Genomic DNA, 22,395 nt, shown 5'->3' with positions numbered 1-22,395 from the left:
TTTAGGTGGATCGGCCATGCTAATTTGCCCATTTGTGTCCAGGGATGTGTAGGTTAGGTGGATTAGTCATGGGAATTGCAAGGATAGGGAAGGGGTGTAAGTCTGATTGAGATGTTCTTTGGAGAGGGCCTGTTGGCCAAATGGCCTATTTCCATACTGTGGCGATTCTATTATGAGACGATTTATTCAAAATAGAATTGAAGAATGTTGGCCACACAAACTTGTTTGAATTCCTGGGCAGTTAGAAAGAGAAGGTCTGTGACAAGTTAATCCTTTGTTTTAAACACCTGTTTTATCTGCAGAGCACCACCATCAGGTGAGGGACAAGGCCTAGATTTGTAATTCCCTCCCTCTTATAATGTTCATCTGTATGTGATTACTTCAGGTTGCAGACAGAATTTGAAATCAACCTAGCACCACCATCTCCAAAAGAATAAATAAATAAATCCAATCATGTTCGTGAGATATGTATGTCTGCATGTGAGAGAAACTTGGAGTGTATTATACTTAACCTAGCCCAAGTACATTAAAAGCTATCCTCTTAAATTCCACAAAATGCGTCCGAATGTCTTAATGGTAAGGTCCTGGGGAATCTTGCTGAACAAAGAGACCTTGGAGCACAGATTCTTAGTTCCTTGAAAGTGGCTTCACAGGTTGAGAGGACAGTGAAGTAAGTGTTTGGTATGCTTGCCTTTATTAGCCAGTGCATTGAGTATAGGAATTGGGAAACGCAGAAACATAAAAAGATAGAAGCAGGTGGCCGCCATTCGGCCCTTCAAGTCTGCTCCACCATTCTTCACAATCATGGTTGATCACCCAACTCCTGCTTAATCCTGCTTTCTCCCCATGACCTTTGATCCCATTCACTCCAAGTGCTATACCTAGTTGCCTCTTGAATACATTCAATGTTTCGGCATGAACTACTTCCTACGGTAATGAATTCCACAGGCTCACCACTATGGGTGAAGAAATGCCTTCTCCTCTCCATCCTAAATCATCTACCCAGAATCCTCATACCGTGACCCTTGGGTCTGGACACACCCACCATCAGGAACATCCTCGCTACATCTACCCTGTCCAGTCCTGTTAGAATTTTAGAAGTCTTTATAAGAAACCCCCTCATTCGTCTGAACTGTAACAAAAATAATCCCAGCCTAGCCAATCTCTCCTCATACATCAGACCCACCATCCCCAGAAACAGTTTGGTAAATCTTCGCTGCGCTCCCTTAAGAGCAAGAGCGTCGTTCCTCAGAAGAGGAGGCCAAAATTGCATACAATATTCCAGGTGTGGTCTCACCAAGGTCCTGTATAACAGCAACAGCACATCCCTGCTCCTGTACTCAAAACCTCTCACAAATGAAGTCCAGAATACCATTAGCCTTCTTCACCACCTGCTGTGCCTGTATGCTTATTTTGGAACACTCCGGGGAGCGCCTTTTCCGGGTCTTTAAATCGCTCGATGTTTGTGTACTCTCTAGCATCACCACAGACCAAGGACCAGGTGATACTGGTGTTATATGAGGCTGGTTGTTGTCGTCATTATCAGCGGGGCCCTACTGATGTTACTGGCAAATTTGTAGGGATTATGGTCTCGGTGGAGGATCTTACCTCACCGTTTGCGGTTTTTGCTCACTTGTCACTGAAGAGTTGTAAGAGTGCAAGCGTCAGTGACAAAGTGAGTCTTGATGTCTTTTGGGCGAACGTGTCGTATCTCTCGATGCCGAAGAATTTCATGAGGTGGTTATTCATTTCCAGCCACTTGCCTCGTGCGCCCATCACAAAGCCAAAGTATCTGGGCACCGCACCTCCTGTCAATTCTGTGACCTCGGCATTTAGGTGTTTATACTTTTCCTCTTTCTCACGCCATGCTGTTTCCAGTGCTTTACTGTCATTCTCGTACCGCACTGTGACATCTACGACCGCGATCTTCTGGTCTTTTCTAAATATGAAATCGGGTTTCCATAGGGAGCCGGTGTTTGTCGAACAGCCTGGGCTCCACGTATGATGTCCAGCCGTACTTACTGACATGTTTCTGCAACTGGTCAGCGATCTTGTTATGGCGTTTGATCCGTGCGTTTTTAACGAATGGGCAGCATCCTGAGATGTGTGATATGGTCTCATTTGCCATCTCACACCTACGGCATAAATTTGTTTCTGTTCGCCCTACCTCTAGATAAGGTGGTTCTTGTCGGGTATAGATTACACCGCAAGAGCACGCTGTTAATAAATCTAGAGGATTTTTGTTGTACTCCGGCCTTGGTCCAAGAGTTAGAGATCTTGTCGTCTCTAAAGTACTGGATGCCTGCCCCTTGACATTCCAGCTTTTGCCATTTGTCGAATTCCCACTCCCTCCAGCCTGCATACCTATTGGGTGGTTTCGGTCGCCCCGCGTTTGCCTTCTGGAGTGCCGGCATCATGTCCTGGATGTCATCAGGTCTATTTCCCCCTCGCCACTACTGTGGCTGTTGGGTTGGGAATTTTCCATTTCCTTTAGGACCTTGAGCTCGCGCAGTCCCACAATGGTCTCTGTGTTGCTCTCTCCTTTATATTGAAAGGAGGCCCGATGACCACGTCACTGGACATGTCTAGTGCCTCGCGTTTGCGGACAATTGCGGATGGTATTTGCACTTCGAGTTTTGGGACGCCTAGACCACCGTTCCTGTTGCTAGCATATAGCATTCCGTCTGCGGTATGAGGTGGTAGGTGTAGGAATTTTTTGGTGGCGTTACGGATTATTTGGTCCAGCTTTATAAGAGTAGTCTGTGATGCTTCTGTCAGGATCAGATGGAAGTACAATCTGGGGATGACATGTACCTTTAGGATTTCCAACCGTTGTCGTGGTCAGAGAGGTGCTGCCTGTATTCCTTTAACCGAGGACTTAAGCTTCTCCTACCACTCCCCTTCTGCCACACCTGCCCATGGATCGATGTGGGCACCCAGGTATTTCTGTGTCGCCTGGGGGTATGTAGGCTATGGATTCGTCCCGTAGCTTCCAGCTTGCAAAGTGATTGTACAAGAAGGTTTTCCTTTTAAAAGTGAAGTGGAATCCCTTCGTCTTCGCTGTGTTAATACTGAGGCCTGTATCGTCACAGTATGCCTGGAGCAGCTTCAGGTTCCTAGCCATACCAGTGTGCGAGTTGCTTAGAAGGGTGATGTCATCCGCAAAGGCCAAAGTCGAGCAGTTGACTCTTCTGCCACCCAGGGGCATGGAGACCCCTGAGTTGGCCCTCTCCAGAGAGCACACCAACGGATCCAAAGCAATGTTAAATAGTATTGGTGAGAGTGGGTCGCCCTGCTTTACGCCCCTCTCAATGGTTATTGGGGTGGTAGAGTTACCGTTTCCTTCCGCCACTTGTGTTGCCAGTGTATAGGTCTTCAATGAGACTTAAAGGCTTTCGGTAGTTGCATTCTTTGCAGAGATTTGATCAATAGTTTGTGCCCAACCAAGTCGAACGCTTTCGCTAGATCAACAAAGACAACTGCGAGGTCCTTACGATTGTATTTTGCTCCCTTGATGATATTTGCGAAGATAACAATGTTCTCATTGCATCCGGGAGTGGCTGCTTGAAACCTTTTTGCCTGGGGTTTATTTCGACTGTTTCACTCAGGCATTTTGCCATTATTTTCGTGAACAGCCGGAGCAGCATTGGACCGATGGTTATTGGTCGCCAGTTATCAATGCTTTTCAAGCGTTCCTTATCCTCGCACTTAGGAATCAGGCCCATTCGACTCTTTTTTAGTGAATCAGGGATCGTGCTTAACTTTAGCCATAAGGAGAAGAGGTGGGGTAGACAGGGTTCCTCCTGCTCATGGAGTGTTTTTATGTCCTGCAGTTTCAGGCCGTCTGGACCAGCGGCACTGTTCTCGTCTATCCTCTTGATGGCCGCTTCGACCTCCTCTACCTCTATGGGTTTCATCAAGGACCTGTCATCGACTTTGCCTGTGTATGGGGCATACTTATTGATGTTCAATTTCTTGTTTGGTGCAGACAGTTTCTCACAGAAACATGTCTCCAATTCCTCTTTTGAGAGAGGACAAGCGGATGGAGGTCGGCGCCCCCATGATCTTGCCAGCTAGTTGGCGCCGATTGGTTTTGTAAAGCCGCTGTGTTGCTCTGAATAGCACCTTACCTGCTGCCCACTGCTTTTTGGCTCTGGTATTGCTACCGGGCTTTTTGTCTTTCCTGGCCCAATCTTTTTGGGGCCTCTTATTTTTGTTCTGTCTTTTCCAACTATTCATTAGTAGGTTGGTAATGCTTTCCACTAGTCCGATTCTGAGGGCAAGCGTGTCCGGGTCCTTCCTTGCGCTCAAGAGCTCCTCAGCTTGTGTAAGCCAATAAACAACTGCACCTCCCAGTTGCAAACCATTTCCACTCCCCCTCCCATTCTTTAGATGGCATGTCCATCATGGGCCTCCTGCAGTGCCACAACGATGCCACCCGAAGGTTGCAGGAACAGCAACTCATATTCCGCCTGGGAACCCCGCAGCCTAATGGTATCAATGAGGACTTCACCAGTTTCAAAATCTCCCCTTCCCCAACTGCATCCCAAAACCAGCCCAGTTCGTCCCCTCCCCCCACTGCACCACACAACCAGCCCAGCTCTTCCCCTCCACCCACTGCATCCCAAAACCAGTCCAACCTGTCTCTGCCTCCCTAACCTGTTCTTCCTCTCACCCATCCCTTCCTCCCACCCCAAGCCGCACCTCCATCTCCTACCTACTAACCTCATCCCACCTCCTTGACCTGTCCGTCTTCCCTGGACTGACCTATCCCCTCCCTACCTGCCCACCTATACTCTCCTCCCCACCTATCTTCTTTTCTCTCCATCTTCAGTCCGCCTCCCCCTCTCTCCCTATTTATTCCAGGATCCTCACCCCATCCCCCTCTCTGATGAAGGGTCTAGGACCAAAACGTCAGCTTTTGTGCTCCTGAGCCTGCTGTGTTCATCCAGCCTCACATTTTATCATCTACGTCCCGATGTTTAGGGATCAAAGCCGGTGTTTTTTGGCTGGCTCTTTGGCGTTGGGCTTGATCATTGGAATTCTCCTGGACACTCTCTGCCTCAGAATCGTGCGAGTCTATCGTTGGCTCGCAGGTGGTCTGGACCTCCGTCGGGTGTTTGCCAGGAGCCTGCACTTGTCTGAGATTTGCTTTGGTGTTTTAGTTTTAAGGATGCTTGCGATGGATTTTTTTTATAAGTTTGCATCCTGCAAATCTCGCCTCCAGTTCCCTCAGGAGTGCCACCTCCTCCTGTGACCAAATGCGGTCGCTTCTCCCAGGTTTGCCCTTGACTTTGGGTGCCTTTTGAGGCGTTTCTCGTTCCTTAGAACCGGGTGCCTGTGCCTCTCGTGTTGACCAAGGCCTGACTGTGTTGAAAACCGTTGATCACACGCGCTGCATGCAAAGTCCCCAGTTGGGGGTTGTTTTGTTCCTTTGCATTTAGGATAATGGCAGGCTATTGAATGGTATTCCCCTGCCTTATCGCAGCGTGAACATTTTGTTCGGATGTTCTTTATTCCGTGCACCTTAGTCATATGGATCTTGAACAGGCTCACCGTGGGGAAGAGGGTGTCGCAGTCCTTGCAGAACAGCCCATCGATGGGATAGTGGATGATTACCTCCGAGACGGACATTCTGTCACATACTGGCTCGATAACAACTCCTTCCATGAAGGCAGCTGCATCAGCTGTTTTATCGCCAGTCTCATTTATGGTATTTTCGTTTGCGCCCTGCTTTGTGTCTTGATAACTTTTGTTGTAGAAGGTTTGGGTGGTTATGCTTATCTCAACCGTAGGATGGGCAGCCCTTACGGTGCCTTCTACAACGTTATCCATGTCATCCATTACAGGGTGAGCCGGCCCCCTGGGAGGGGTAACCGGTCTCAGCTCCATGTAAGGCAGGAGCTAACGTCTCAAGGTCGCCGTCTTGGTGTGGACCGAGATGGACCTTGTTGTGGGTTTTAAACATGTACAACCTAATGACTTATCACAGCTCGCAGTTGTGGATGAGGCTGCGGTGGTGGGGGGGGGGGTGGGCGGTGGTGTTGATTATCTGGCACGCTCCCCAGCCAGACTGCTCCAGAGACACTGGAAAAAAAAATCATACTGGTTTTTTGAGGATTGGTCTGCGCAGACCATGGCCGTCTCGTACTTTTTCTGGTCGTTTGGTCACCCAACAGCCAGGACTGCTGGGCTTACCGGCAGGGCCAACGGGGAGGCATGACGCGCACTATGCGCCAAAAATACGTCAAAACGTCATTGTGGGCAACTATGCGATCTCATGAGAGTCATAGTTACTCCCGCCACTCAGGTCCCGCTGCACACTCCCCTCTCCCAATTTACAGCCAGCCATTCAGGTAGTAATCTGCCTTCTTGTTTTTGCTTCCACTGAGAATAACCTCAGGGTTTATCCAAGTTTTACTACATCTGCCATTGATTTGCCCACTCACCCAATCTGCTGAGATCATGCTGAAGGATCTCTGCATCCTCATCACAGTTAACCCTCCTACCCAACTTGGTATTCTCTGCAAACTTAGAGATGTTACATTTTGTTCCCTCATCCAATCTGAGGAGGACATTGGTTCAGCCATTTTCAGAATAATGTGAACAGTTCTGGTTTCCTTGCTATAGGGAGGATGTTGTGAAACCTCAAAGGGTTCAGAAAAGATTTAAGGATGTTGCCAGGGTTGGAGGGTTTGAGCTATAGGGACAGGCTGAGTATGCAGGGGCTATTTTCCCTGGAGTGTCGGAGGATTGATAAATTCGTGAGGGGCATGGAGAGTGTAAATAGACAAGATCTTTTCCCCACGGTGGGTGCATCCAAAAATAGAGTGTATGGGTTTAAGGAGAGAGGAGAAAGATTTAAAAGGGAACTAAAGGACAATGGTTTCATGCAGAGGGTGGTGTATGTATGGAATGAGCTGCCAGTGGAAGTGGTGGAAGCTGGTAAAATTACAACATTTAAAAGGCATCTGGATAGGTATATGAATGAGAAAAGTTTAGAGGGAAATGGACCAAATGCTGGCAAATGGGACTGGATTAATTTAGGATATCTGGTTGACATGGATGAGTTGGACCGAAGGGTCTGTTTCTGTGCCATACAGCTCTATGACGCCATGTGTAAAACACTTGCTGAAATGACAAATATATCCATTCAATGATCAGATTTACCTGCCATTGGAAGATGATAGTCTAGTATGAATTGCTTAGATAACATTGCTTCCAGAGAAAATACATTTAAATTGCAGTTTCCTCAAAATCTTGACGGACATTTATGATAGCCCAAATTCCCGCAGCTACTTCAAATAAAAACAAGCATACAGTTGCTGAATGCATTGCCCCATTTGGATTTGATCTATACTAAACAGAAAAGTTCTTGGTTCCAGTCCAGGTTGATGTCTAACCAAGTTGGTAGGGAAAAACAATTGGCCTCCACTTATCTAAGATAGTAAGGTGAAAAATCTTTGATGGTTTGGACTGGGAGGTGGAGTGGTTGGTCGTGACTGGTTAGATTACAGGACTAGTAATCTAGAGACTCAATGGCTCTAAACATATCAATATGGAGAATAATGTAGACAGTTAGAAAAGTTAACAAGTTTATTTATAAACAAAACCAATTCGGAGTGGTGAAATCATAAGTTATGGTCTTATGGTTGATGCCCATGCTACAATTTAGTAAGAAGCAGGGGAAAGTAGAAAGTATCTCCTGTAATGAAGATGTAAGCACTGATATAGCAGCATTGTTGTGGCTGAGACCAAATAATTTAGTAGAACTGGAGTTCAACCCTCACCAAGGTGAATTGTGTAATTTAATTCAGCTCAATAAATTAGTAAATGGGAAGAGTATAACATTTTTGAATTGTCACTAAAAAAAAAATTGGCTCATTCATGTTCTTTCAAATAAAAAGAATCTGCTGTCCTTACCTGGTCTGGTCTATAAATGGCTGCAGTTTGACACCGAAATGGTTATTCCGAAGTGGCCTAGAAATATTTCAGAAGAAAGTTAATGAGTTATTGATTCTGGTGTGTTAAGCATTTCAGATCACTTAGTCTTTCTGATCAATGCTTAAGTGAATGATATGCATCCCATAGCCATTAAGAGTTAAATCTAATCACCAAAATTTTGTTTCAATAATAAATTGAAGACTATAACTCTTTTTATTGGAAATAAAAAAGTCATGATTATGTCAGACAAGGCACTTTGATTATGACCATTGTAATGGAAGCTTCATTTACTTTCTATGGAGAATACACTTTTAAAATTACAGGAGAAATGGTGAAGTCGTAAACTGTCAGGGCCATTGTGACGCCAAACCTAAATTCCACTAGGGAATTAGGCTGCTAATTTGTCATGCATTGTGCTGTGTAAGCTTCTCCTCACAATAGAAAGTTATTGCCACCACCATCCCCTAAGTGTAGGAAACAGAGCTTGCTTGGTATATTGCTTTGGTGAGACAAATTATTCCCTGTTCAAATTAGAAGGGCCCCTTGCAAGATATACAGTGCACGACAGCAACCAGTTACAGGCTGAAATAACAACAGTAGGGCATTTTGGAACATGGTAGTGTCTACCTCTAGACCAGATGGTCTGGATTCAAGTCCCACTTACCCAAAATATGTATCAGAATATATCTCAGATAACAAAGTGTGGGTCTGAATGAACACAGCAGGCCAAGCAGCACCTCAGGAGCACAAAAGTTGACGTTTTGGACCTAGACCCTTCATCAGAAAAAAGGACTGATTTTATTTTTCTGATGAAGGGTCTTGGCCCAAAACGTCTACTTTTGTGCTCCTGAGATGCTGCTTGGCCTGCTGTGTTCATCCAGCCCCACACTTTGTAGAATCCAAGATAACAGCTTCTGCAGCTCCCATTATCTCTCAGGTTGATAGGTTGATTTGAAATAGCTACCGTAAAAGGAGTTTGACTTTTTTCATTGTGTTTTTTTTTTCTAATTAAAAACTGTGGACTGAAATGAGACAGTACAGTTTCAAACCAGTCTTTGAAAGGCTGGCTGCATATATTGAAAGCAAGTAATCAAACACCCATGGCAGAAAAGCATAGTTTGAACAAGCGATAGTTGAAATTTGTTTCAGAAATAGTAGGAACTGCAGATGCTGGAGAATCTGAGATAACAGGGTTTAGAGCTGGATGAACACAGCAGGCCAAGCAGCATCATAAGAGCAGGGAAGCTGACGTTTCGGGCCAAGGTCGAGGCCCGAAACATCAGCTTTCCTGCTCCTATGATGCTGTTTGGCCTGCTGTGTTCATCCAGCTCTAAACCCTGTTATCTCAGTAATTGAAATTTGATTTGCTGACAATTTGGTTGATAGATGTATTGATGCAGCTTTTGCAGGCAATACAAAGTTGACTTGTCTGTGGACTCATGACCAGTTATCAGTGACAGAAATCTTTTTGCTTGCAAACATACATGAGATTGCTTCAAGCTGTCCAGTTACCTGAGAAACAGAGAACAAGTTAGAAAGCAAGAGTGAGAGCACGCGACAGCAAACGACAGAAAGAAAGCAAGACAGTACGAGAGCAAGAGGGCTTGTAAAAGTGAGCGAGCAAGAATGTGCATAAGGTTGCGAAAGAGCCCAAGTGCGAGCACGAGAGAGAGTGAGATCCAGAGACCACAAGCAAGGCAATGAGTGCGCCAGCACACAAGAGTATGAGAGTGTAACTACGAGGTTGAGAGACCGAGTGCACGCGCAAGAGAACATGAGAGAGCCAGAGCCTGAGCACAACAGCGAGCATAGGAGTGAGGGAGGGCTGGAGCAATAGATATAGATGGAGATAGAATTATATACATAGAGGGGGATGGATGGAGAGAAGAGATTGAAGTGAGTGAGTGAGTGCGTGCGAGATTCAGCTCTTCCCAGCTCAGGAGTGGTCTGTTTTCTCTACAATAAAAATTTATTGTAAACCTGACAAAAAAGTTTCTTTGCTGCTACAGCTACACTAAGGTATGGCTTTAACTGATAGGTCAGAGACCTTTTATGAGTGAACCAGCTGCATTGGATTCATCTGGAGAAAGACAACTGAAGTAACATGCTGGCCTGCAGTAGAGCCATAAGAATCACCTCAACCACAGAATCTGGGGGACAAATCATTGTTTTTCCAGTTCTTCCCTTCTGTTTATGCCTTTTTATTAAGCCATGTTTGTCAGTTGCCTGTGTGTAAGGGAGTATTAATAAGATTATCGTTTTAATTAGCAGCATTATATGCTGAGTTTATAGAAGTAGCTGCAGTCTAATTTATTGAAAAGAACTGTCATTCTTGTTCAGTGCAGAAGACCCATGTATGTTCTGTAAACCTGGATCTGAAAGTCAGATAAATTGGGGAACCTTTGCTTACTTCTCAAAACCTTTTGTGGAGCCTCCAGGAATAGCACGGCTCAATTTCCTACGTGCTACCCCAGTGAGTGAGAACACTACATTGATGAGAGATGCTGTTACAGAGACTGAGGCCAAGCAAACAGATGAATAAGGAATAAGACAAGGCCACTCAGCCCTTCATGCCTGCTCCACCATTCAATAAAAACGTTGCAAATCCGACTTTAATCTCAGCCTTAGGTTCCACATTTCACCAATAATCTTTCAAACCATTTTGTGATCAAGAATCTACCACTGTCCGTCTTAAAATACGGTAAGATTTTGCACCCCTGTTTCTTGACGAAAGGGATTCCAAAGGCTCAGAACCTATCTACAGAAAATGATGTCTCCTTCTCGGTATTTAATGGGCAACCTCTTATTTTATTAAGGTCCCTCATACCCATAGGGAGATGTCCCAGCAGGATCTGGAAAGCCAGGTGTTTAGGTCTTCCTCCTTTGAGATCCAAACCTGTTTTGCCCACAAGTTCATATGATATCAAAGTGGGCAGTGCTTTTGGCACTCATGTTAACTCTTTCAGACCTTTTGTGCAACAAAACCATTAGGCCTGATCCAAAATGTTGTCACTGATAGTTATCACTTTGACCAAGGTGACTTTCAAAAAAACTAGTGATGCTTGAAGTGGTTTGTATCTTATTAGATTTAAGCTCATATTTCAATCATCCCTACAGAATAGGCTGCTCACAGATTTGTAATCCGAAAGCATGGAAGGAAACTACTCAGACATTGTAACATATCCATAATTCTTTTGTTCAATACTTAGTCTTTGTTACATTAAACCAGTCTATGCGGATAATGTAAAATTGAGGATCTGTGATAATACGCAGTGGATACATGTGAACATGAGGTCTGTTAAATGCTGAGGCATAGAAAATAGAGCAATGCAGTGCAGAACAGGCCCTTTGGCCCTCGATGTTGCGTCGACCTGTGAACTAACCTAAGCCCCTCCCCCCTACACTATCCCATTTGGGAAGCAGTGCTTCCCAAGCTTTCTCCAATGATGACCCTCTGAGCTTGAAGATTGTTAGCACCCCAGAGAAGTGGGAAAAGTCAAGAATGGACACAGCAGTGGAGACCAGGATGGTTGTAAGAGCAGGTACCTGTCAGAAGGCAGACCACAGCCGATGCAACTAGGTCAGAGCTCCATAGCAACCACTGCTGCTTCAGAGCTTGAGACCCAACATTCCATTTTGTAGATCTAGTTCGCATCCTGTACTCCACTTTGTTTTTCTGTGCCTTTAATACAAGGCTGCCCAAAGTACTGTAGGAGATGACAATCTTAAGCAAAGAACTGAAAAATCGGGAGGGTGAAAAATTGCCAATGGTCTGGATCTTACAGTCACAGCGTTATACAGCAAGGAAACAGACCTTCCAGTTCAACTGGTCCATGCCAAACAGATATCCTAAACTGATCTCGTCCTATTTTCCTATATTTGGCCGTTACCCCTCTAAACCTTTCCTATTCATGTTGCGGGGAAAAAAGTGTTATAGGCTTCAAAGGGGAACTGCAAATAAAAAGAATAGTAAATAATTTAAAACTGAAAGCCATGAAACTCACGGCTTTGGCTATTGTTATGTCAAAAAGGGCTCAACTTTGCCTGCAAATGGCCTTTCCAGCCAATTTATCATTGGACCTGAGCTGCAGTTTGGGGAGCAAATTCCTGCTACAGCGTATGGAAAAATAATTCCACAGTTTTCAATTGGGTGAATGAAAACTGCCACTTCTCCACTATTTTAGGTCAGCCAAGAGGAGGTCATCAACTCGAAATGATGGTTCTGTTTCTCTCCAAAAACAGCTACCAGACCTGGGGAGTACTTCCAGGATCTACTCTCTTATTTTGGATATCCAGGCAGTTATGCTTTCAGATTGACTTTCCAGAAACATTGATTGTGCAGTATGTTTGGGAGGAATGTGTTGATACTTTCAAGTTTCCTGTTGTAATCGTTCCAGGGCTTATACAGTAACAGCAAAGAGCCTTTCAAGAGTTTAAATTTTGGGTACTCTTCCAGAAAAGAAAGTGTTTACATATGTTGCCCATACGACAAAGCTCTTGGTCAGTTAGATTCGTGAATTGCTGACAACTCATCTGTGCTCAATTAATGGAGCTAAGCCAAGATGGCTAAGTGTACCAGCTCATTCCTTTCTTAATACAGTAATAGAAGACCTCCATATTTCTTGCCCTAGCTACTATGGTGATAAATTCTCAATTTCTGTCTTAAACTAGCAGTCAATACTATGAATGACAGCAGTGCAATCCACACCCAAAATGGCCGTCTACACTCAAAGTATGGTCACATGGACAAGGTACTGCAGTGCACCAGCAGCCATGACCTTCCCTCCAAATAAGTGGAGTTGCTTTCAGATGATTACACAAGCATTCAGCATTATTTCTGGAATGCCTGGGAGGGTAGTAGGAGCAGGAATCCTCACGACCTTTAAAACCAAAAGTACATGGATGAGCAATGCAAATGTTTTACCATTCAATGCAATGGCCTAAGTGCTGGAAGGTGAGATTAGAATAAATAGGTCAGCACAGACTCAAATGAACCAAAGAGCCTCTTTTGCATTGCATAACTATGGAGAAGGAGAGGATTAGGCAAAATGGGAGGATATTTAATTGGGGAAGAGGAAACTATGATGCGATTAGACATGAGTTAGGAAGCATGGACTGGGAGCAGTTGTTCCATGGTAAGGGAACTATAGACATGTGGAGACTGTTTAAGGAACAGTTGTTGGGAGTGATGAGTAAATATGTCCCTCTGAGACAGGCAAGAAGGGGTAAGATTAAGGAACCTTGGATGACGAGAGCGGTGGAGCTTCTAGTGAAAAGGAAGAAGGTAGCTTACATAAGGTGGAGGAAGCTAGGGTCAAGTTCAGCTAGAGAGGATTACATGCAGGCAAGGAAGGAGCTCAAAAATGGTCTGAGGAAAGCCAGGAGGGGGCACGAGAAAGGCTTGGCAGAAGGAATCCGGGAAAACACAAAGGCATTTTACACTTACGTGAGGAATAAGAGAATGGTCAAAGAAAGAGTAGGGCCGATCAGGGATAGCATAGGGAACTTGTGTGTGGAGCCTGAGGAGGTAGGGGAAGCCCTAAATGAGTTTTTTGCTTCTGTCTTTACGAAAGAAACGAACTTTGTAGTGAATGAAACCTTTGAAGAGCAGGTGTGCATGCTGGAATGGATAGAGATAGACGAAGCTGATGTGCTGAAAATTTTGTCAAACATTAAGATTGACAAGTCGCCAGGCCCGGATCAGATTTGTCCTCGGCTGCTTTGGGAAGCGAGAAATGCAATTGCTTCGCCACTTGCGAAGATCTTTGCATCCTCGCTCTCCACTGGAGTCGTACCTGAGGACTGGAGAGAGGCAAATGTAATTCCTCTCTTCAAGAAAGGAAATAGGGAAATCCCCGGCAATTATAGACTGGTAAGTCTCACGTCTGTCGTCTGCAAGGTGTTAGAAAGGATTCTGAGGGATAAGATTTATGACCATCTGGAAGAGCATGGCTTGATCAAATACAGTCAACACGGCTTTGTGAGGGGTAGGTCATGCCTTACAAACCTTAGAGTTTTTTGAGGATGTGACTAGAAAGGTTGATGGGGGTCGAGCTGTGGATGTGGTGTATATGGACTTCAGTAAGGCATTTGATAAGGTTCCCCATGGTAGGCTCATTCAGAAGGTCAGGAGGAATGGGATACAGGGGAACTTAGCTGCTTGGATACAGAATTGGCTGGCCAACAGAAGACAGCGAGTGGTAGTAGAAGGAAAATATTCTGCCTGGAAGTCAGTGGTGAGTGGAGTTCCACAGGGCTCTCTCCTTGGGCCTCTACTGTTTGTAATTTTTATTAATGACTTGGACGAGGGAATTGAAGGATGGGTCAGCAAGTTTGCAGACGACACAAAGGTCGGAGGTGTCGTTGACAGTGTAGAGGGCTGTTGTAGGCTGCAACGGGACATTGACAGGATGCAGAGATGGGCTGAGAGGTGGCAGATGGAGTTCAACCTGGATAAATGCGAGGTGATGCATTTTGGAAGGTCGAATTTGAAAGCTGAGTACAGGATTAAGGATAGGATTCTTGGCAGCGTGGAGGAACAGAGGGATCTTGGTGTGCAGATACATAGATCCCTTAAAATGGCCACCCAAGTGGACAGGGTTGTTAAGAAAGCATATGGGGTTTTGGCTTTCATTAACAGGGGGATTGAGTTTAAGAGTCGTGAGATCTTGTTGCAGCTCTATAAAACTTTGGTTAGACCGCACTTGGAATACTGCGTCCAGTTCTGGGCGCCCTATTATAGGAAAGATGTGGATGCTTTGGAGAGGGTTCAGAGGAGGTTTACCAGGATGCTGCCTGGACTGGAGGGCTTATCTTATGAAGAGAGGTTGACTGAGCTCGGTCTCTTTTCATTGGAGAAAAGGAAGAGGAGAGGGGACCTAATTGAGGTATACAAGATAATGAGAGGCATAGATAGAGTTGATAGCCAGAGACTATTTCCCAGGGCAGAAATGGCTAGCACGAGGGGTCATAGTTTTAAGCTGGTTGGTGGAAAGTATAGAGAGGATGTCAGAGGCAGGTTCTTTACGCAGAGAGTTGTGAGAGCATGGAATGCGTTGCCAGCAGCAGTTGTGGAAGCAAGGTCATTGGGGTCATTTAAGAGACTGCTGGACATGTATATGGTCACAGAAATTTGAGGGTGCATACATGAGGATCAATGGTCGGCACAACATTGTGGGCTGAAGGGCCTGTTCTGTGCTGTACTGTTCTATGTTCTATGTTCTATAACCATGACCATTTCCAGACTGCTTCAAAATCGGAGCCCTGAACATATGAAGTTGGAGCTGAGCAATATCCAGGCTCGGGCTGACAAGTGGCAAGTAACTTCCATGACACAAGTGCCACGCAATGGCCATCGCCAATAATAGTGCAGCCAACAATTACCTCTTGCCAATCAATTACAAGTAATAAACCATTCAATAATTGGGGGTTACCAGTACCAAGAAACTGAACTGGGTTAGCTCGGCAAATACAACAGCTGCAAACAGCAGGACAGATAGTAAGAGGAATTTCTTCTCTCAGAAGGTAATTTATCTGTAGAATTCTTTATGACAGAAGTTTGTCAAGGCTGGGTCACTCAGCAAATTCAAGGCTGGGACTGAAAATCTAAGGTCATGAGGACAAGGCAGGCAAGTGGAGTTGGGGATTATGAAAGCAGACATGATCTCAATGAATAGGGCAGCAGAATTGATGAATAGTCTATTCCTGCACCGGTCAAACCTATAACATGTAACTCACTTCTGATTCAACAAAGCCAGTGCACCATCTACAAGTCATGAACTAGGAATGTGATTGAATATTTTGCACTTGCCTGGATGAGTGAAGCTCCTGCAACTTAAGAACCTTCACACTATCCAGGACAAAGCAGCACATTTAACTGGCACTATGGATGCTCAGAAGTAGTAGTGTATACCATCTACAGGTGGACTGCAGAAATTCACCAAGACTCCTCAGACAGCGCTTTCCAAACCCAAGACACCACCATCTCGAAGGACAAGGGAGCAGATACATGAGGACACTGCCACCTGCAAGTTCCCCTCCAAGCCACTCACCATTCTGATTTCAAAATGTATTTGTTGCTTTTTGTGTTGCTGGATCAAAATCATGGAACTCCTTCCCTGACATTATTTTAGGTTACATACAGCACATGGACTGCAGTGTTCAAGGTGGGGATAGGCAACCAGCAAAGCCACATCCTATGAATGAATTTTAAAAAAACCACCGTCCTTTAGTGTTATGGTATCCTGACCTGTACCCCTTCAAGGGCACGCTCAGGGTATGTGACCAAAGGATATAAAAACTTCACCTCGACTCTGATCACTTGAAACAAGATATGCTAATAGAAATGTGCTCCATTGCAACAATCAAGTCGCCTAAAGCAACTTAAATCTATTTATTGCGTGAGGTTCGTGTGTGAAGGCAAGGATAGCAACATGGTATTCAAGGTGTATATTTGGAACTGGATGGAGGAGGGTGCTGGTGTGGCATTTTGATTAACAAACCAGCAGAAAAGAAAAAGAAAAAAAAAGGTCAGTCATACACACAAAGCATCAGGCTATTTCAGAAGGAAAATCTATTAATGAGCAACATTCAATACAATAAATTGATGTTTAAATGTCACAAGGAGATAGAGAGAAAAAGAAAATCACTTTTGCGGTTATGATTGGGGATTCTGTCTATACCCAATTAGAAGGTAAGATTAGATTGTCAAAAAAAAAATCAGATCATGGAAGCCTGAAAGTGGTTACTTTCTCTGGTTGTTGGCAAAGCATGATCTAAAAAAAGCAACATTGCAGAACAGTTTTCTAGACATTGAGGTTGGAGTTTTTCATTCACTGTATTTTCCTAATTTCACATCACCCACTTTTAAAAGTTAATAATGCTGCTTATTGTTGATGTTGAACTACTTTTAAATACAGAAGGCTGTGTGATTACAAGAACTGGAAATATTTGAGCTTCACAGTCATTGCACCTAACAGAAGGCTGCAAAACAAGTGCAAAAGCTAAAGATTTGAGTAATTATCTTCATTTGAAAGCATCAAAACAATTGATTGAATTTGGATTGTTCCAAAGCCCTCAATATCACACACCTGTGTTTTTAATCAACCTGTTCAGAGATGGTCTTACACATCTCTGCAGCAGGTAGGGCTTGAAACTGACCTCGGTCAGGGGTAGGGACACTGCCACTGCACTACAACAGGGTCCCTTCAATATTACAGATTCCAATATCCAGTGAAATCTTTTCACTGTTTGATGTTAAAAATATACTTGGCATTGTGAAGATTATGACAATGTTGCAGCTGTAATGCTGAAGGCATGGCTAGTCACTGCCTCAGCAAAAGTTCCTCCAGTCACTTGACAATGTCAATAAACTCAGTTTTTGGTGTATCAAAACTCTTGATTTATCAGTGCAGGGAAGAATCAAGGAATTAGTTTATTGGGCAGGTAATGCCTGATGCCTATAGTGCATGGTGTACACAATGTTGCTAACTGTCAGTAGCAGTGGAATGGAGAATAAAAGCAAAAGACAAGGGGTACTTAATAAGCAATTTACCCATTGACAGCACAATTGTTTCTGGAACTGATTAAATGAGAATAATATGACGGGTGGGTGAAATGATGGACGACACTGTGGCTCAGTGGTTAGCCCTGGTGCCTCAGAGCCAGGGACTTGGGTTTGATTCTACCTTTGGGCAACTGTGTGGAGTTGGCATGTTCTCCATGTGTCTGCGTGGATTTACATTGAGTGATCTGGTGTCCTCCCACAGTCCAAAAGATGTGCAGGTTAGGTGGATTGGCCATGCTAAAAAAAAATTGTCCAGTGTTCAGGAATGTGTGGGTTAGGTGTGTTAGCCATGTGAAATGCAGGGTTATAGGGTTAGGGTAGGGGGTAGGTTTGGGTGGAACGTACCTCTTTGGAGAGTCGATCTGTGCTTGTTGGGCCAAATGGCCTGTTTCCACACTGTTGGGATTCCATAGAAAATGTGGCTTTATGGAAGAGACGACTGTTTGATAAGTTATTCAAAGCACTATTTATGTTAAAAGTGAACGTATACCAGGTGTGAAAGCAGGAGGAGGACACGACCTGGTCTTCTTCAATGGAGCTGAAGTGAAGTGGACCGGGTCAAGAATATTATACTCCTAGGAATTGTAATAGCCAATCTCTCCTGGATCTCCCATGTATATGCAATGATCAAGAATACACAATGCCTTTTCTTTCTCAGGAGGCATAGGAAATTCGGCACGTCCATAAAGGATCCTCAGCAAATTTTAGAGGCACCACAGAAAGCATTGTATCTGGGTGCATAATAGCCTGGTACAGCAACTGCTCTGTTCCTGCTCGGCCTGCTGTGCTCATCTAGCTCGACACCTCGTTATCTCAAAGAAATTACATAAAGTTGTATACACAGCCCAGACCACCTCTCAAGCCAACCTCCCATCCATAGACTCTGTCTACACTCATCATTGCTGCAAAAAGACTGACAACAACATCAAAAATCCTCTCTTCCAACCTTTTCTGTCAGGCAAAAGGTAAAAGAAGCTGAAACACACATACCAACAGGTTCAAGAACAGCTTCCTCCCCATCATTATTAGACTGCTGCTGATGGACATCCCAAAATTTCAAATTTAATGTTGATCTTCATTTTGTGCACTTCCTGTGCTGCTGTAACCTTATTATATGCCTCACTTTGACAAAGTGCCATATGATCTGTATGTCCTTGTTTGTTCTGATCTGCTTGTACTGCACGTAAAACAAAAAACTTTTCACTGTATTTAGGTACATGTGACTACAATAAATCAAATCAAAGGAGGCAAATTTTAGAAAAGCTGTCAATTGAATTATGCAACAGTACTGAATCCATTACAGGAAAAACCATAGTTCACTTTTTTGGAGTCGGACAGTGTAGAAACCTCAAAACTTCCATTCAAGGGAGTATATTATTGCTTCAAAACTGGAAGTGATAAAAAGGAGGATTATTGTTATGAAACGAAATTCATAGATAGCTTTCTTCAATGCTAGATACTGAAGTTATTACAGGCAAATTTCAAAGAAAAATGTTGAGCCTAGATGTAAACCAGCCATTTCAACCCAGGAGATAAACAATTCCTAATTAGACAAATGACTATATCTAGCCACAAGGGCATTGTGGTGCAATGGCCGTGTCTATATCTCTGAGCCAGAAGGTCTGGATCAAGTTCTATCTGCTTCATACATATGTCATAATATGCCTAAACTAGTTGAATAAAGATATCAATCATTACTTCATAAAGTCAGGCACTTGATAAAGTTTGTACTGACATTAATAGACCCATTTTGTGTTTTTAAACACATGCATAGTTTTGCAAGTTTTTTTTCACCTGGAACGAGAAGCATCAATATTAAAAGTCTTACTGAAAGACTGACTAGAAATCCTGTATTTGAATAATATTACAACAAAGACTAACTTGCCTGCAAGTGTTAAATTGGTCTCAAGTAACACAAAACAAAATGGGAGGATTGGGCAGGTATCTCCTATACATGAACAGCCGGATTAATCTACCTTGGACAGTTGCTACCCTAAACAAAAAGGTAATGGCACAAAGCAATCCCTTTCATTTAAGGAATACTTACCCACTTGAAACTGTGCTTACCAATGTTCTTTCATTTTCACAAAAAAATTTGGTTCTGGATCCCAGAGTCTTGATATGGTTATGAACAGAAGAGTCGACTGTCAGGAGGACTAGAGTAACTACCCCAACATCAAGACAGTTTGGCATCATGGAGTCTTGGTAAAACTGAAAACCACTGGCAATTTTTTAAAAACCCCCAAGAGATAGGGCTTGTTCCAGATTCAAAGTGAAAAAATGCTGTCGCTGTTGAAGGCAACAGTAGAACTCCAGAACTGCACTGCTGATTTTGATCAGTAAACATCTTTAGTACATCATTCTCTGTCTGTCATGAGACAAGAACCAAGGCTATACCTCATTGGTTCAGTAGTATTAAATTTCATTTAGACTGTGCAAAGTTCAAGTATCACCCATGTTTGAGATGACAAGTAGCAGTTAACATTAACCCCATATCAAGTAATGACATGGGGCACCCAGTTTTCATTTGTGACCCTCTAGCTGTAACTTACTGAGGCCTAATTCTCAATGTAGTGATCTTGTCAGGACTATTAGATAGCTATTTCAGTGCTTAACCAGCTAGGGTGACTGATCAAGGAGGCAAACAATATTTGTGTTTTATAAAAAGCAACTGTTGAATTCATGTGTCTTCTGAGTCCAACTGATATTTAATTAGTCAGTCAGATTGATCATACTAAAATTCTAATAGCCTTGAAACAATCAATTGATCTTGCCCAACAATTTATTAAAATTGTAATTTTGTTCTTCCGAGCTTCATTATATTCAAGCATTTTAATCTTCAAACATTTGTTGCTGTAATTACTATTGTGGTTTTTATAGAGAAATAAAAATGTTGGTGAAGATACAGCCTTGATATTCCTAAATTTAAGAATTAATGATGAACATGATGTGGCAAATAAATAACTGCAAATGTGTGGAGGAAAGCTTCAGAAGGATGTCATGCATGGAGTCATTATCACTTCAGAGAAGATGAACCATTACCATTAGAATTCATCTGTCTTCCTATTCACATGACCTTTAGTTACCCTTTTTTGTAATTGTCTCATTTCCCATATCGCTGTAGCTGACAGCAGCTGCAGACTTTCCAAAAGCATGCTGGTAATTTAACAACATGTATGTGAGCCCCCTGAGGAACCTCAAAATAACCAAGATGCTTAATACATAATACTTTTTTTAAAAATGCTGATTAAAAGGGACTTTGACTGGGCTTATATCTGTACAATAATTTGTAATGCTGGGCAAAAAAAAAAAGAAAGTCAAAGCTAACATGCAAATGCTGGAGTCAGAGATAACAAATGCAGTTATTACTGTCTCCAAAGTGAATCAATCCTTTATCCAGTCATGAGATGCAGATACAGCTGGTTGCACCAGCATTTATTCATTCATTGTCTATACCTGCCCCAGAAAAAGGCGATTGTGAGCAGCCTTCTTGAACTACTGCAATCCATTTGGTGTAGGGATACCCACAAATGTTGTTAGGGTGGAAGTTCCAGGATTCTGACCCTGTGACTCTCAAGGAACTAGGATGGTGAGTGGCTTGTGAAAGTATACATCAGAAAATAGCATCGTGGATGTGAAATATCTGTCCCAGAAGTGTTCCCTAGCACTGGGCGGCGGTGGCTCAGTGGTTAGCTCTGCTGCCTCACAGCACCAGAGGCCCAAGTTTGATTCCAGCCTCGGGCAACTGTATGTGTGGAGTCTGCATGGTCTCCCCATGTCTGCGTGGGTTTCTACGGGGTGCTCCAGTTTCGTCCTATAGTCCAAAGATGTGCAACTTAGATTGACTGGCTAGATTACATGTTTTAGCGAGGCAAGGGGATAGGTTTTTGTGGACTTGTTGGGCTGATGGGCCTGTTTCCACACAATAGGGATTGTATAATTCACTGAAATGATGCAGTTAGTGCTTGCTTGAGGAAAACATGCCAAAGTAGCCTTTTGAGTTAAAGGGCTGAATTTATGGCCTGATCCAAGCCCGCCTGTCAGGATGAAGTGCAGGTCAGAATTGGCAAAATGCCAGCAGTGAGGTCCATAAGGTGATTAAAGAAGCCATCAAATCTGTGGCTGCCTCCAGGAGTTCAATTTCCAGAAGATAGAGGACCGTTGCAAGCTCCCTACTACTGAAAGAACAGCCATTGTAAAAGGTAGAAGAATGACAGGGCAGCCTCAAAATTACATTAACCTTCAAAAACAAAAAATAAGGAATGGCCACAACTGCTAGGCAATCACTGGGGAGAGAAAGGTCCTCCAGAGAAAAGCCTGTGGCTACTTGACAAACTTGGACTGGGGTTAAACTTAATGAGGCATTTATAAAGAAGAGGCAAAGTCAGTAATCCAGGGGCCTTGATGAATGGTCTAGGGTCATGGGCTTGAATTCCATCATGACGTCTGATGAAACTGGAATTCAAATTTAAAATTGGAATTAAAAAGCCAATCGTGAACCTGCAACCACTGCCAATTTTGTAAGAGTCCATATGATTCACTAATGCTCTTTAGGGAAGGAAACTGCCATCTTTACCCACTCTGCCCTCCATGTGACTCCAGTCACAGCAGTGTGAATTGCCTCATGGCTGCCCTCTGAAATGAATGGTAACTAAATTGTTGCCAGAGCATTTAAGGTTGAGCAATAAATGCTGGCTCAGCTAGTACCGTCCAATTCCCATAAATAAAAGAAAATTCCAATTTGCCACTGGTATTCATCAGCTTGGCTTCAACCTCAAAAAGGGGTCTGCCTATCACCTGGAAAATTCTAGGCAACTTCTGACAATGCTACATCTTTCGGAGTTTATTCTTATGGGTCCATCAGTACTGCTCCTCTTTAATGTCTA

General features: G+C 43.6%; 1 protein-coding gene and 1 long non-coding RNA gene across 6 annotated transcripts in view; one reads left to right on the top strand and one right to left on the bottom strand.

The window, feature by feature from the left end:
- Window positions 1–22,395, top strand: part of LOC132210062 (uncharacterized) — a 151,490-nt gene that overhangs the window by 37,218 nt on the left and 91,877 nt on the right. The window lies entirely within an intron of this gene.
- cntfr (ciliary neurotrophic factor receptor) overlaps window positions 1–22,395 on the bottom strand; it is a 380,088-nt gene that overhangs the window by 308,928 nt on the left and 48,765 nt on the right. For 4 of the 5 annotated variants that reach the window (XM_059649256.1, XM_059649278.1, XM_059649261.1 and 1 more), the window contains exon 2: window positions 7,924–7,980. The exons of the other annotated variant lie outside the window; for it this stretch is intronic. The gene's annotated coding sequence lies outside the window, so the exon portion shown is untranslated. The remainder of the gene's footprint in view (window positions 1–7,923; window positions 7,981–22,395) is intronic. 5 annotated transcript variants of the gene reach the window in all.

Source organism: Stegostoma tigrinum, chromosome 1 (genome assembly GCF_030684315.1).
Source record: "Stegostoma tigrinum isolate sSteTig4 chromosome 1, sSteTig4.hap1, whole genome shotgun sequence".
Lineage (NCBI taxonomy): Eukaryota > Metazoa > Chordata > Chondrichthyes > Orectolobiformes > Stegostomatidae > Stegostoma > Stegostoma tigrinum.
Note: the sequence above shows the minus strand (reverse complement) of the source record. Positions and strands in the feature narration are given on the sequence as shown.